This window comes from Lissotriton helveticus, chromosome 3_1 (assembly GCF_964261635.1).
Source record: "Lissotriton helveticus chromosome 3_1, aLisHel1.1, whole genome shotgun sequence".
NCBI classification, from domain to species: domain Eukaryota; kingdom Metazoa; phylum Chordata; class Amphibia; order Caudata; family Salamandridae; genus Lissotriton; species Lissotriton helveticus.
This window is the reverse complement of record NC_136061.1, coordinates 128,216,772-128,230,185: the sequence shown is the minus strand read 5'-3', so window position 1 is coordinate 128,230,185 and position 13,414 is coordinate 128,216,772. Positions and strand designations below refer to the sequence as shown.

Genomic DNA, 13,414 nt, shown 5'->3' with positions numbered 1-13,414 from the left:
ACTTTTGGAAAAGCACTCAACAAGTTCGCGGCCAGTCCTGCATGAAAACGCTGCGGAATCCAGTCTGAAGAGGCAAACTCAGCGCAAAGAAAACAAACAACTACGCCAGAGGGAATCCCTTTCACATCTGAAAGAAACCTTTCCTCTCCTCCAACCAGAGCAGAGCTTATATTGGGTAGGCTCGGTTGCTAGCCAACGGGAGGAGGTCTTACATCGTGTGCACTTATCAGCAGCTCCCAGCAGGGCTTCTGTCAGTCCCAGGTTCTCACCCGTCATCTCCTCCCTGCCTCGCCCCTCCATCCATCCTCTCTCCCAGGGTCACGTGTGCCTCACCCTGGACACGTCACGCTCAGCATCCTCTGGACTTCCTCCTCTCCGAGCGGGGTCTGCGGGGAGGGATGCCCGGCCTGTTGCTCATCACCGGGAGCCCCGCTGAGTGACTCGGACCTGCGGACAGAGGCGCGCGGATACAGGGGATCCGCGGATACAGAGGGGCAGGGCCCCCGCAGAGAGGTCCGGAACCACGCACTGTAGATACGGGGGGAGAGGCGTGGATGCGGGCACCTGGGTCTAAAGGGGAGCTGCAGATACAGGGGCGCCAACAATTAAAGACCTTGGATATACAGGGGAGCTCTATATCTGGGGAATACTACATCCCCTGTGCATGGAAGGATGCTGTCTATAAGGGGACTCTATACGACATAAAAGGACCCTGAAGGCTGCAGGGACTGATGGCGAAGGCGGAACAGTGGGAGATAAGCCTAGCTCCGTAGGGATAAGTGGAGCCGCGGATACATAGACCCATAGGAGAAGGAACCCAACGCAAACCCTACACATACAGGAACCCAAAGATACAGGGACCCTGTGGATACGGGGCCTCTGGGTCTACGGGTAAGGCAGACTTACTTGGAATACAGATGTGGATGGGACTGCGTGTGTGAGTTCTGCGGTTAATCTGAGGATACAGGGGAGCAGCAGCGACTGAGATCTGCGGGTACAGGTGGCGCCGAGGGCCTGCGGATACGGGTAGCAGGCAGGATACAAGGAACCGAACACGGCGGAGCTGCGAGTACTTACCGCGGGGATTCGTTTCAGCACAGGACGTGCGGGTGCCGAGGTTTCGGACCGCTGTGAATAAAAGACCCTATGAGTGAGAAGGCCCATGTATACAGGGGGTCCTGATAAAGGAGCCCGTGGACACCCGGGACCCAGCGACACTGGATGCAGGGGGACCTGTTGGTACAGTTGGCGTCCCAGTCGGATACGGGGCGCGCGCAGATAACTGGGATCCGCGGATACAGGACACTGCTGGTGATGGGAGCCTGTGAATGAAGGGGACCTGTGGATACAGGAACAGCAGATACGGGGCGCGCGTGGATACAGGACACTGCTGGTGATGGGAGCCTGTGAATGAAGGGGACCTGTGGATACAGGAACAGCAGATACGGGGCGCGCGCGGATACAGGACACTGCTGGTGATGGGAGCCTGTGAATGAAGGGTACCTGTGGATACAGGAACAGCGATACGGGGCGGGCGCCGATACCGGGGTTTCTTGCGGAAACGGAGGCCGGCTGCTGGTGAGTATGGCAGGGCTTGTGTTTGGTTCCCCGGGGGTCGGTTGGGGGATGGGGTGAGGCCGTTTCCATCACCCCTGTGGCTGTGATGAGTCTTCTGCTTGGGCCCCAAGCTGCGGGGCCTGGCTCCTGATGCTGCGGTTGGAAGATTCCTGTGCCGGTGTGCCCGCTGAGTGGTCTCTGGCAGATATAAGACCGAAGCCCCTTAGGTAAGAATGACTCGGGGTCCTGGATGTGGGGGTGACAGAGAAGCAGGGCGTGGCTATCAGACCAGCAACAGATGTACAAACACAGAGGCTCACGAGACTTAGGGGCCCTTTGAACCCCGGCTATGTCTGAATTATACTACAGTGCTAGCTGACAGCGGGGCACCTGTTAGCTTCTCGCACTAGGGTTCGTGACGTCACAGAACTAGGATTGACTGGGCAAGCTGAGTTCGTGTGGTATAGGATGCAATGATGCATGTTCGAATTGGTGTTTTTTTATACGTTTTATTTTTATACTATATGACTTCTTCAGGGCGTGTTCTGTCTCACCAGTACAGTGGACGTGCTTAGAAGCCTCGAGCGGGCCGTGCAGCGCTGTACACAGAAAATGAGAGGTTGTCTGCAAATCAAATGAAAATGAATCGAAGTCGCGATAGAAAGAAGACGTGTAAAACTCCGCGTTTTCAAACGCGTTTTCACGCTTAGAGACGCTAATGACAAGTGCAGCGAATGGAAACACTTGACTCCGCGAACCCATGAATTAAGGGTCAGGGTGTGACAGCGGAGAGGGGGCGGAGTCATAAAAAGCCGAGCCTGAGAGGCAAGGTGTGTGTTTATTTTTTAAAAACGCTTCGGCAAAGACTTTCCCAACAAGAACAAACGTGCCAGTAAATTCTGTTCTGGCTCACTTGTTCACAAAGACGCTGAATTTTTAAAAGGATTTCGGGATATAAGGCACCTGCAGCAGAAATCTTTTTGTGGCCAACAATTTTCACGGGATATTAATAACAACAAGATAACTCACTTCCTGGAGATAGACTCAGAACTTAGCCTAGACGTTTACCGTGCCTGCCGCAAAGCACAACGTGTAACACGCAGATCACAGCTTTGTATTTTATTAGCCTGATAAGTGGGTTACTGCTTTTGAGACAGAGATCCTATTGTTAGTATGTACAGTCCCAACCAGTGCGCTATGTTTTAAATCCTGATTTGTGTTTCTCCTGTGCATTCAATCTTAACATATAATGCCCACCAATATGTACTATATGGGCCCGATTCACAGAACTAACTTAAGACAAAATCCTAAACTTACTACCATTTTGGTATTCACAGGAAGCACTTACTCATTTTGGTATTCACAGAAGGCACTTACTCATTTCGGTATTCACAGAAGTTAGGACTCCTAACTTTACTACTACTAAACTGAGAAAAATCCTAACTTTAAGACTTTCGGTATTCACAGAAGGCATTTAGGAGTCCTAAAGTTAGGACTCCTAACTTCTGTGAATACCGAAATGAGTAAGTGCCTTCTGGGAATACCAAAATGGTAGTAAGTTTAGGATTTTGTCTTAAGTTAGTTCTGTGAATCGGGCCCTCCGTGACTTATAGTGCCTTATGTAACATTCACCTTACTTTGATTTGGAAACTTTTTTTATTTACTGTCCATGTATAGTGTGTCTATATGGTGGAAAATACTCTGACACCCTACATTTGGGTGAGTAGTACTATAAATGAATTAAATAAACAATACATTCGTAAATGCTATTTAAATCTTTAATTTTGTAATTATTTATGCTGACAGATACAGCTGATATTCGTACGTTCCATGCAGATCGCTTAGATACATGGCGTTGAACAAAGTAAAAAAACCTGCCTCCAAATCATAGTTTCTCCTAAGCACGTGTTTTGTGAAAACAAGCAGAGCGCCTTTGTTTTCTTACATTACATAGGGATCTAGGTGCTGGGCTCCAGGAGCCAAGATTAGACTCTAACAAAAAAACAAACAGTTCTGATTACCTTTAAATCAGGCATTTGTTTTGGGCCCAGCTGGAAATGAAAATAAGAAAGCCCCCTCACCGCCTCTAGGTTGATAGACCAAATGGAAGGCAAACATAGTGCAGGCCGTGCTGATTGTGTCTTGGTGCCGGCAAATGACATTGGGTCAAATTCAGCATCTTTCACTGGCCCAGCCCCAATGACGCATAATATTAACTACTTCATCTGGAATCCGACTGCAGACGCCTGGGTTCCTGCAATGCTAATGAAGAATGTACTCACCTGCTGAGGACAGTCCCTGATGCAATAGAGGAACCAAAGCCTTTAAATGCATCTCCTTATCTGACAATCACCTCACTGAGTTACTGACCAGGCGCCCCTGACTAGAAATGAAGGGCCTCATTTATGAAAAGTGATGCATCACTGCGTGAAAACAGCGATGCGTCACTTTTCATTGCGCCCTCCTTGCGGCACCTATGATGCGTCATATTTACAGTACGACGCATCATCCCGCAAGGAGTTACAGATACGCCAGAAATGACGTGTCTGTAGGCGCAAAAATGACGCATTATGTAGTGTGTCACAAAAGTGACGCAACTCCATCAATGAGTCATTTCACATAGGCAAGTCGCGTTTCAAATTTGCCTGCGTTAGTCTTACAAACAATTAATGCCTCACTCATTTATACACATCCAAGTACAACGTAGACCTGGTAGATACACAATTTCAATGCTACCAGAAATATGTTATATAACATAAATTCCAAGGTCTGGACGTGTTCAATAAAAATGCAATCACACAGGAACAGAAGATTCACCTAGAAAAGTGTGAAGAATAGAGAGAGCACCTCACGGTAGAACAACCCGAGGGGGTTCCCGGTTGATGATTACCGGTATACCCACTTCTCATCATTGGCAACTCTCTCTATTGTGAAAAGACAAACGTGCACTCAACAGAAAAGTAGTGCGGACGTGAGAATAGTGAAGGAAAAACAAAAATAGTGACCAACGTATCAAAACACTGATACCTGTTAGAAGTGTCAAAAGTACACTCAACAGAACCCCAAACAAACCACAACACCAAGAGAAAAATAAATCATTTGTGTAGTGGTGCTTTGCTTGCTGTTACCGTTTTATTCTGATGCAGCAGAGCACTACTAATTAAAAATGGATATTTCATATACCATAAAAGTTCCTTTCCTCAAGCCGACATGTTTCATCGCTCCTTCTATGGCGATTTCATCAGGGCATATGAGGGGTTTATTATTCTCAGTCTTTTCAACCTGTACTGGACCTGTGTGATGAATAAAACAGAGAGACGCTCAAGGCGTCAATCAGATACCCACGTACTAGGTATTGCCCCCGCAGCATGTCTTGGCACACAGATGTGAAATAATTTACCTGGAGTGCGCTACGTCAGCACATACCAGCGTCACTCCTCAGGACACCGTGTCAGCTGTCCACGTGTCCGAAACCGTGACTCGAACTAATCACAGTCACCTGTTTCAAATTAAAATTAAAATAGCAGTTTCAGACCAACACATTTGTGACAGGTCCAATCATTACATTATGCACGTACGAGGTGTCTTGTTACGCTCGCAACACTCCCCACTTTTGATGGAATGATATTTGGCCTCAATAACTTGGTGGCGCACCCTTGTGCAGAAAGACACATCAGACAAGCATTCCGAACCCGCATTTGTCAAGACATCCTCGCCCCACAAGCTGGTTCGAGTTCCATACATATTCGCCCAAATGCGCTTAAATGTCATAATGCGCGACGTTAACAGGCTGCACTCAAAATATACTAGGGCATCGCCCTCCGCCAGCAATCACTCAGCACAACCACGCTCTTACTGTAGCCGCGTCCCTCCGGCGCTTCCGATGGTCCACACACACAACCTGTGTGCTCGGCCGGAAATACTACGGGGGCGGAGCCCCGCCCCTCACGCTGCGTGTGGCGGCCATCTTAGAACAGGTTCTCAACGCGACCTCACACTACAGTTTGCATTTAGTTTCATATCGAGGCATGGAGTTTCCATAATTTTATAGTTTTACCCTGTCGATGGAGACAACTTAAAGCACAGGTACCGGCCCATATATAAATATGGCTGCTAGGGATGCTAAAGATTGATCATCATCTCACATAAAATATTACTCCTATGCTTTATAATTCCCAAATAGACATAAAAAGTACCCCTGGCCCTGTATAATGCCTTCATACATGTGTAGGTGTCCCTAAGTGTGGATTTTAGGAAAACAAAAAGAGGTCAAAGGAGGGGAAAACCAAAAAGGGTCAATCCTGTGCTAAATATCACAGGGGCACTAGCCTGGGATGGAAATGAGACTAATCAGGAGTGAAAAAATGGATGGAGAGGCTGGTCGATGACAGGGCCCTGTCAGCGCCTACTGATTTTGTTCCACTCAATATTTTCATTGAGTCCCTCGCGATCTGCCCTCTCCAAATATATCCATTTTGCCTCCTTTTTTGCCAAGATATTTTCCAGATTGTGTGAGTCGCCCACCACTTTTTCCAAGACAGTCCACTTCAGCTCCCTCGGGTCGTGTCCTGATGTGTTAAAGTGTTGGACCAGCCGTGTAGTCAATTTCTTAGCCCGAATGGTACTCAAATGTTCCTGTACACGGATTTTTATCTTCCGGGTTGTGAGGCCGATGTAATATAGACCGCAACTGCACATCAATCTATATATGACATGAGTCGTATTGCAGTTGCTGAATCGGTTGAGGTACCAGATTCTGCCACCGCGTAGACTGACAGTCTTAGTTGCTTCTGTAAGCCCACAGACCGAACAACATCCACAGGGATAATGCCCAGCAGGTATGCTGCTAGTGTTAGCTGGAACCCGATTCCGTGTATGGACCAGTTTGTCCCGTAAGTTAGGGGCTCTCCTGAAGGCGAAGCGCGGACTGGGCATCTTATTTTCCGCTGTATCAAGAATGGACCAATTTTTCCTTATAATTTGCCTGATTTTACTAGACAGGGGATCAAAAGTGCAGGTGCACCATAAAACAAACAGTTTTTCAATAGTCACTAGGTAAATATGAATGTCCAGCAAGTCCGTTTTATTCAAGATGATTTATTTTTCAACAAAGTGAAAATAGAACAGCCGACGCGTTTCGTCCCAGCCGGGACTTCTTCAGGGCTGTGTTTACAAAAAGATAAGAAAAATAAACATACAATTAAAAGATGGTACATTGCAACACCCAGCCGAGTATACAATGGTCCCATGCATTAAAAACAACGTGCATCTACACTGTGCAGTTAATCTGTACTAATTAGGCGAGAGCCTTTACATTACTGCATTTCTGGAGTCTAGCCAGTCAATGATACCACAAGTTAACATTGTACAAACATATATTGTTTTTTGTGTTATAACTGTTATATACAAAAGTATGTACATCCATTGGGAACTCAAAGTTTAAGGGTGAGAGTATACATTAACAATATATGATGTGCAGTTTGTTTATGGATGGGACATAAACCTCTCTTCATATTTAACAAAGAAAATGCACACTCTAATAACATGGGTGCCTCTTGGTACCCCAAGATTGTGGGGCTCAAGGACAAAGAAATGCACCTACCAATGGAAAATTCAATGTCCAGAATGTGATGACAAAAACCAGCAAAAGTTGTTGGAACCAGCTGTGTGGCAGACCGCTCTGTCAATCCCTATTTACAATACTGCAATTAGAATCAGTAAAAGATAAGTGTTAATATAGACTCTGAATCTGGTGAAAATACCACCTATGCGAGCATCCGAAGCGGATAAATATGCAAACTGGAGATTACAAGGTGAAAAGAATCAAGAAGCGTATCAAATATTCCAACATCCCAGAGTAATCCATGAACATTAATCATCATCAACACTGAATGACATGCCACTTACAGAATGGTCAGTATCCATATGGATGTTCAAGAGACGGTTCAATCATATGCGGTCATGTATACACGGGGTCTTGGTACCACAAACTATGACAAAGGAAAAGATGAACCGACTTGTTACAAACTATTCTGTTTTTTGATCAAGCAAGTCTGTTAAGAGGAGTCCTACAAGGATTCAATATATGGATAATAAACGGTCCATGCACCGATGTGTGATTCAATTTAGGATTAATGACAAGGTAAAAGGGGGGTGTATATCCAACTTGCCTATAAACCTACTATCCAGGTCTAGAGGATAAAATGAATAAGTGTCCAATTCTTCATATGTGAATAAATATCCAGTGCACCATACATACGATGTGCACTAAAATCTGGAAATAGAAAAACAGAAACCTATTTAATATTGATCCTATTATATGACATTTGAAGATAACGTCAAATAACCAAACAGTACCTATGGTTGACCAAGTGCCCCTTATAGCGGATATCCTGCCATCAAAAGAAATGTCTTCGTGGTTCCACCTCCGTAGTTCTAAAATATCCAAGTACATCCAATGATCAGAAGAAGGATATGGCAACAGGCTATCTATAATATAATCAATCTACAACTACATGTACCCAAGACCAAATGTATTCCAGGTGTCCCCCAGTCCCAGATGTTCATGATGGATGGGGATATTTTATTAAAAGTCCTTTGTCAAACAGGTAGGAAATAGCACCCAAGTGGTAGCCCAACCATTACTCTATACTAGAAGGCATACTACTTAAATGAAGAGAATAACAAAGAGAAAAAGAATAAAAATAAACCCCCAAGGCACAATGAGCCCTGTACCAAAATTAAACTTAACCCAAATTTGATTTAACCTCAACCAAAATTATCAAAGAAAAGAAGGCTAGAAGGACTAAAGTGGATAAGCAATGGAAACATGCACTTACCTTGGAGAAGAGAAATGTAGCGGAAAATAACCGCCCAACCGAAAGGTCCCCTCAGTGTGAATAACGCCTGATGGTAACCTGCCATAGCAGCACTGGTATATATACCTGCCTTGATAAGTTGATTGGAATCACCTGCGCTAAAAAAGACCGAAAGAGGTCGAGATCACACGGCCGCCATTTTGAACTGGTAAAAAACTACCAGTCTAATGGTACTAATAGTAGGGATAATTGGTTCATAATCGGATAAACTGTAAAATGCCAAAGGAATACCATCATAAAGAACAAGAAACGTTATAGCTACCCGTTCATTGTATATGAAAAGTTGTCCGCTAGGATGTCTCCGATGTCCGCTATATTTAAACAGACCCCGGATATCCAATAAAGTGCGGCCATCTTAGAACGGTGTAAACGTACCGCGAAAAGCTAATCGGGACCCTTAATATACATCCTTTGAAGGTGATGAGGTCTGTGCAGAATTGGGGGTGGTGGATAATTTGACATCTGATAGTGGCTTAAAACCCATGTCCAAATTCATTCCTGTAGGGACACATGCCAACATTGACATTTTCAGACAGAAGGTCACACAAGGTCTGTACCATCTCCTTGATCATCCTATTCGTCCTAATGCACGCCAATACAATCTCTCATCAGAGGAACGCATTGCCCTTAACAACCTTAAAAAAGACAAAAATATAGTCATCCGCGAAGCGGATAAAGGGGGGAATATAGTTCTAATGAAAAAAGCAGATTACTTTTCTGAAATCGAACGACAACTTTCCGATATCTCTTGTTACACCAGAATTCCTACTAATCCCATTGCTGCCCTGAGTGCCCACATCAATATGCGACTTGTTGATTGGCGAGAAGAGGGACTAATTAGTCCTGAAGAATGCAGATACCTCATGGTGTCTGAGCCCACGTTTCCTTGTATTTATATACTACCTAAAATACATAAGGGCGGCGTTTTTCCACCGGGCCGCCCTATTATTTCAGGGGTCAATTCTCCGACTGAACGCCTCTCGGAATATGTCGACACCTTCATCCAACCGTTTGTACAGAATCTCCCGTCCTATATTAAGGACACACAGGATATCCTAGCTAAATTTGAAGAACTGACATGGGCTGAAAATATGATTTTCGTGACACTAGATGTCACGAGTCTGTACACCTGTATCAGAAAAGAATTTGGCATCAGAGCATTGGAGTTCTATCTTGGACAAAGGGCGGCAGGATACATGGATCACAATGAGGTTCTTTTGGAGATGACTAATATCATTCTCTCCAAGAACTTCTTTTTATATGATTCCATGTGGTACCAACAAATCCAGGGCACGGCAATGGGCTCCAGGTTTGCTCCAGCCTATGCCGGCCTCTTCATGGGGTGGTATGAGCGGGAGCATGCCTGGAGTCGTCATGCAGCAGAATGGTCAGAGCATGTTATTTTCTGGGGCAGGTACATTGATGACGTGATTATGTTATGGAATGGACCTGTCCCAGCGCTACTGACTTATTTTGAATATCTGAACAATAATCCCTACAATGTCAAGTTCACTATGGAGTACAGTGCAAGTGAAATCAATTTCCTTGACATTACATTCTTTGTGGAGAACAATAAGGTTAACAGCAAAACCTATAGGAAGGCAACCAGCTGCAACAGTACACTGCACTTTACTAGTGCGCATCCTCGACATATTGTGAATAACATCCCCTATGGGGAAATGGTCAGGATGCGCCGAAACTGCAGTACTCCCGATGCATTCTCAGAGAATATTAAGGAAACAACCAATCGATTTCAGAAGAGGGGATATCCCCCACAGGTACTTAACAAGGCTTTGAAAAGAATCAACAATGTTCCTAGAGAGTCTACTTTAACTTCATCTAAAAAAGTAAGGATAATTTTCCTGGTGTTGCACTCATCACCCCCTACACAGAAGAGAGCACAAGAATCTACAACACCTTGCGTAAACATTGGCATTTGCTTACTTCCATACCTAGCCTACAGGGGATTATACCAGATAAACCTAAGATCACTTATAAACGGAGTCCCAATCTAAGAAACATCCTCTGTCCTAGCTACATCACCCGAGAAAAAGGGGTGGATTGGCTCAGTAGAAAGCCAACAGGCTTTTACACTTGTAGAGGTTGCAATATGTGTAGCCTTGGTAAGGACAAAACAAAAGACTTCTGTTTCAATACCTCACATAGGCACAAAATCAATCATTACATCAATTGCAATACTCCCTACGTAGTGTATGTTTTGGGATGTCCATGTAATCAAATTTATGTGGGCAGCACAAAGAGGGCACTTAAAATCCGAGTACAGGAACATGTCAGGGCACATAGGAATGGTGACTTCAAATATGCAATGACACATCATATGCTAGAAAAACATCTACCCAGTGATACTATCTGGTTCATGGGTATAGATCATATCCCGATCAACCCCAGGGGAGGGGATAGACTACTAGCACTACGCAAGAAGGAAGCAATGTGGATATGTAGATTGAGGACACTGGAATTTGGCCACAATTTTGACGATGAATTACATCACTTTCTATCATAAGTTGATCACTTGCTCTGACTAAAAAATGCCTGTAACACTCCCCTTCTTTAAAGTTGTTGCTCTGTTACAAAGATTGCCCACGTGTTGGTAAGGCGCTCTTCGGGATGTTTGTAGTTCCATTGCTGGATTGTCTGTGTTACGAACTATTACCAGCAATGGGACAATTTTGTACAATACGGTTACATTTTACGCTATGGATATTATGAGAATATGTATTATGTTAATTCATAGCAACACATGTTAGAATACTTCTCCCTCCCTGTTATGATTGTCTCTTACACCTCCTTCATTTTCTAACCAGTTGTTGTTTGAGTCCAGTTTGGTGACATTGCGCTCGGTCTCCGTCTATGTGTACCCCAGATTCTATTTCCTTATTTTGGTTAGGTATTTCTATGCATCTTCACAGTTTGAATCTTGTATACAGCTCATATTTCTCACACCACTTTCTTTACTCTTGAAAGCACAGATGGTCTACTATTCAACACACCCTATTGGTGGTTGTTAGATCTTTCCTTCGGGTTATATAGCTCCGATCTGTTTACTGTTAACATTTCTCTTAGTATAAGTGAATAATTGTTAAATACCCCCACTGGCGTCTGTTAATAATATTATCTCAGATAGGATACCTGGGCTAAATAGAGACTGACTGCTTATATAAAACTATCTGGCTGTGTATGTATACAGTTGGTTAGTATTATCAACAAGGGTATATATATAAATATTTTTTTACATCTTTTTACATTTTTTTAATTTTTTTACACTTTTTTACACTTTTTGTTTATAGTATGGACACTTTTCTATTTTTTTCTCTCTGGAATTACTATTTAAGCCGCATATTCTGTGTTATATTGACACATGTAGACATTCAAATATGGCCGACACGCTTTTGCTGCTCAATGGATGTCCCCACTATTATAGCCTCTTAGTACCGCAGGGAACCGTCGGGCTGCTCTCTTATTTTATGAATGGTTCCCGGTAGATTCTCTTTTTTCGTTGCAATCTGCATCAGGTTGTATCTGATACATGAGTTACCTGATAGATTCCGAGGCACGATTCACTGCTCTAATATGGCCGCCGGCGAGGGTATGGACCCAGACCTTTCCATCATGGCCGCCACTTTTTTTAACTTCCTTTGTAGGCTTTATAGGCTGTGAAATGCATAGCGCCGGTCCCGTCACGTCAGTGAACATTTCGAAAACACAATGCACATATTAGATGCAGTTTTATTTGCTCTTTCTGGCAATATCAGGCTCCGGTCATTCATACAGCCCATATTAAGGGTCCCGATTAGCTTTTCGCGGTACGTTTACACCGTTCTAAGATGGCCGCACTTTATTGGATATCCGGGGTCTGTTTAAATATAGCGGACATCGGAGACATCCTAGCGGACAACTTTTCATATACAATGAACGGGTAGCTATAACGTTTCTTGTTCTTTATGATGGTATTCCTTTGGCATTTTACAGTTTATCCGATTATGAACCAATTATCCCTACTATTAGTACCATTAGACTGGTAGTTTTTTACCAGTTCAAAATGGCGGCCGTGTGATCTCGACCTCTTTCGGTCTTTTTTAGCGCAGGTGATTCCAATCAACTTATCAAGGCAGGTATATATACCAGTGCTGCTATGGCGGGTTACCATCAGGCGTTATTCACACTGAGGGGACCTTTCGGTTGGGCGGTTATTTTCCGCTACATTTCTCTTCTCCAAGGTAAGTGCATGTTTACATTGCTTATCCACTTTAGTCCTTCTAGCCTTCTTTTCTTTGATAATTTTGGTTGAGGTTAAATCAAATTTGGGTTAAGTTTAATTTTGGTACAGGGCTCATTGTGCCTTGGGGGTTTATTTTTATTCTTTTTCTCTTTGTTATTCTCTTCATTTAAGTAGTATGCCTTCTAGTATAGAGTAATGGTTGGGCTACCACTTGGGTGCTATTTCCCACCTGTTTGACAAAGGACTTTTAATAAAATATCCCAATCCATCATGAACATCTGGGACTGGGGGACACCTGGAATACATTTGGTCTTGGGTGCATGTAGTTGTAGATTGATTATATTATAGATAGCCTGTTGCCATATCCTTCTTCTGATCATTGGATGTACTTGGATATTTTAGAACTACGGAGGTGGAATCACGAAGACATTTCTTTTGATGGCAGGATATCCGCTATAAGGGGCACTTGGTCAACCATAGGTACTGTTTGGTTATTTGGCGTTATCTTCAAATGTCATATAATAGGATCAATATTAAATAGGTTTCTGTTTTTCTATTTCCAGATTTTAGTGCACATCGTATGTATGGTGCACTGGATATTTATTCACATATGAAGAATTGGACACTTATTCATTTTATCCTCTAGACCTGGATAGTAGGTTTATAGGCAAGTTGGATATACACCCCCCTTTTACCTTGTCATTAATCCTAAATTGAATCACACATTGGTGCATGGACC

The 13,414-nt window shown here is 43.8% G+C and overlaps 1 protein-coding gene across 1 annotated transcript in view; it reads left to right on the top strand.

The window, feature by feature from the left end:
- Positions 1 to 384: 384 nt before the first annotated feature.
- Positions 385 to 13,414, top strand: part of ORAI2 (ORAI calcium release-activated calcium modulator 2) — a 142,746-nt gene continuing 129,716 nt past the window's right edge. Inside the window, exon 1 of the mRNA XM_078679372.1 lies at positions 385 to 1,578. The gene's annotated coding sequence lies outside the window, so the exon portion shown is untranslated. The remainder of the gene's footprint in view (positions 1,579 to 13,414) is intronic.